We start from the raw sequence: 3719 nt of genomic DNA, 5'->3' as shown, positions 1-3719 counted from the left end.
ATTGTGAGTGAATTTTTGCGTATTGTTTGAGGTATTTTACATTTTTTTTTTTTATATGGGCAGGCATTAGGAATCGAACCCAGGTCTCTGGTATGGCAGACGAGAATTCTGCCACTGAGCCACCATCACACCACCCTTTATATTTATTTTTGAGAGTTATCTTAAGAGCTAGTCAAACGTCCAAAAGAGACTGGAGAGGAACTGGGGGAGGACGGTGGCCCGCAAGGCTCGTCGCAGAAAACGCGGCGGCGATGTCCGCGAGCCAGGCGAGTGCCGCGGCTGCAGCGGCGCGGCCTCACGCGCAGCAGGGCGGCCTGGCCTTCAGCCTTCCTCCGGTTCCCGGGAAGCGGGCCGGCGGCAAGCGGGGGAGCAGCAGCAACAGAGGCGGAGGTTCTGGCTCTGGTTCTGGCTCGTTTCTCTCTTCCCCTTCAGCCTGAGCCGGGGGAGGCCAGGAGGCCTGGGTGGCTGGAGGGGGGTCCGCTGCCCGAGAATGGGAATTCTCTTCACCAGGATATGGAGACTGTTCAATCACCAGGAGCACAAAGTTATCATTGTTGGGCTAGATAATGCAGGGAAAACTACCATCCTTTACCAATTTTCTATGAATGAAGTTGTACACACATCCCCTACCATAGGAAGTAATGTAGAAGAGATAGTTGTTAATAATACACGTTTCCTAATGTGGGATATTGGTGGCCAAGAATCTCTTCGTTCTTCCTGGAACACTTACTATACTAACACTGAGTTTGTAATAGTTGTTGTGGACAGTACAGACAGAGAAAGGATTTCTGTAACTAGAGAAGAACCGTATAAAATGTTAGCACATGAGGACCTAAGAAAAGCTGGATTGCTGATTTTTGCTAATAAACAGGACGTTAAAGAATGTATGACTGTAGCAGAAATCTCCCAGTTTTTGAAACTAACGTCTATTAAAGATCACCAGTGGCATATCCAGGCGTGCTGTGCTCTATCAGGCGAGGGATTGTGCCAAGGACTTGAATGGATGATGTCACGATTTAAGATTAGATGATCTCTACTAACCTCTTCTCACAAACTCTATATGAACGAAGTGCTGGACTATTCCTGAAAGCTGCAAAAATTAATGGTTTAGATCTATTTATAATAAACTGATTTAAACTTTTTCTATAAGAAGACAAATTAAGACCACTCATTTGAAAACAAAGATGAAGTCTCACCTTCCAATTTGCTTTCTCGTTAGTTCTTTCCAAAGTAAGGTCTTAAAGCTGTGACTGACATTTTTCTCATAAAGAAACCTCTCAGGACGTTGTGTAGCCTGTGGTAAGTATAAAGGGAGAGAAAGACATTGTTAACTTTAAGAGCTTTATTATCAGTATAAACCTCCCTATTTTAATGTTGTTCTCTTGTTCTATTAAGTCAAAATACAAATCAACACAGTTATTCAGTTTCCAATATTTTAATGTGGAGTGTTACTTATGAAAAGTATTTTGTATAAGGTTGTGTATGTATTGTGTATATACCTCAAGTTCATGTTAATGGCTTTGATTTATGTTCTAAAGAAAAGCAAGTTACACAAAAATTAATTTATCCTTAGTTGTAACCATATGTGATTAGTACTGGCATTGGTGTTTGTGCCATTTTGTACTTTTCCCCTTAGGTTCTCTGTATTGTACTAACAAACCCCCAAATCATTGAGCTACTCTTAAAAAAAAAAGAAAGAAAGAAAAAGGGAAAAAGCTTGATATTGTATACTTATTTTTTGTTGATTGAATCACCCAGAAACATGTACTGCAACTGAATAGAACTATATCAAATTCTTGACTTTTGCATTACTAATGACAGAGTTACACAGCAGATAATTATCAGATTAGTCCCTGTATAGGTCCATATGCCATATATATTACTGAATAAATTGTTGATCCATTAATCAGGCATTAATTGTGATTAAAATTATCAACGAATTTTTTTCAACATTAATTGAAAAGTGTTTGGTGAAACATGTCTATCCAGAAAAATAACAGAATTGGGTTTTTTTTGGTATTAACTTATGTATTGAACATTTATAAGCTCTATATGTCGTGAATTTGAGATGAAAAGTGAAGCATACTTTCCATGCAACAACAATAATTTCTTATTGCTGATTTTAGGGATGGGAATAGTGTGAGATTTTTTTTTATTTCTGTTAGTTGCCTTGTATCTTCTTCCACCACATGAATACACTGTTTGACAATTAGAAGACACAAATATTTTTTGAATGCTTTTAAGAAGTTGGTATAAGAATTGATTGAAATAATGTATCATTTTTACTAAGATGTAACTTGACCAGTTGCACCTATTATGTTTACTTAGGAGGTTTTTTTTTGTTTGTTTGTTTGTTTTTTTACAGTATCTGAAAATTGAAGATATTTCTGTCATACTATAAATTTATCGTAAATATGTTAAAACATAAAAAAAAATGTCCAAAAGAATACAATCCATATTACTTTTTCAGTAAGCATAAATTAACTGAGTCATTACTATGTGCCAGGTAGTGCACTAAATACTGGGGATATCAAGATACACAAATCAATCATTCACAGGAATTATCTCAGAGTCTAGTGGAGTGAACCAGACTGGCAAATGACAGGCGACTTGTTAAGTGATATAAAACTTAAAAATGATATAAAGCACTGGAAGTCATTGAAGCATAGAGGAGAAGAAAAAACAGTCCAGATTTGGGGAATCGGGGGGGGCTTCCTTTAGAAGATGACAGCTGAGCTGAGAGCTGAAAGATAAGAAGATGTTAGAAGTCAAAGAAAATTAGAGGAAGAAGATGAGAATGTTTCATGCACAAGGAATAACATGTCCAAGGTCTTGGAAGTGTAGAGCAGTGAATCATGCTTGAGGAAATGCAAATATTACTATGAAAAAGGAATGCATATCATGATTGACTGAATTGTACACTTGAAAGTGTTTAAAAAGAGAATTCTTGAGCTGTATATATTGTACTACAATTAAAGGTTAAATAAAAAATTATGTGGCTGGAAAACATCGAGGACCAAATCGTGAATGATTCTATATACCCTGGAAAGGAATTTGGGTTTTCATATTGGCCATAGAGAGCATTGTATTGTTTTCAGAAGGGAATTGACTTATGCAGAATTACATTTTAAATAGATCATGTTGGAAGAGGTTTGGTGGCTGAACTGCAGTGGAACAAGAGTGACATCAGGGAAATCAGAGACGATAGGGCTGAACACATGCAAAACATTACATTAGGAGTGGAAATGATGGCACAGATTCTGGGAAGTAGGTGAGAAGAAGAGGATGTCTATAATGACCTCCATGATGCTCACTTGGTGTGTTTGTCAGGGTTCTCTAAAGAAACAGAATTAACAGGAAAATCTGTAAATATGAGATTATAAAGGTGTCTCATGCAACCGTGGGAATGGAAGTGTCCAAAATCTGTAGGGCAGGCTGTGAAGCTGGCGGTTCCAATAAAGAGTCTGGACAAACTCCACAGGACTGGCTCACTGACTAAAGCAGTGAAAGAGTCTCTCTTCCTCCTTAAAAAACTTTCAACTGATTGGATTATCTCATAGTGTGAGATAGGCGTTAGTTGATCGCAGATATAAGCAGAACAGATTCAATCAACTGACTGATATTTCATGCACCAGCCTTCTTATTTAACATCCAGCCATGAAATACCCTTGCAGCAATGGTCAGGCCAGTGCTTGCCTAACCGGACAACTGAATATAAT

General features: G+C 37.9%; 1 pseudogene; it reads left to right on the top strand.

The window, feature by feature from the left end:
• The first annotated feature begins 293 nt into the window (after window positions 1–293).
• Window positions 294–1724, top strand: LOC143672187 (ADP-ribosylation factor-like protein 5A pseudogene; annotated as a pseudogene).
• Window positions 1725–3719: the final 1995 nt, after the last annotated feature.

This window comes from Tamandua tetradactyla, chromosome X (assembly GCF_023851605.1).
Source record: "Tamandua tetradactyla isolate mTamTet1 chromosome X, mTamTet1.pri, whole genome shotgun sequence".
NCBI classification, from domain to species: Eukaryota; Metazoa; Chordata; class Mammalia; order Pilosa; family Myrmecophagidae; genus Tamandua; species Tamandua tetradactyla.
Note: the sequence above shows the minus strand (reverse complement) of the source record. Positions and strands in the feature narration are given on the sequence as shown.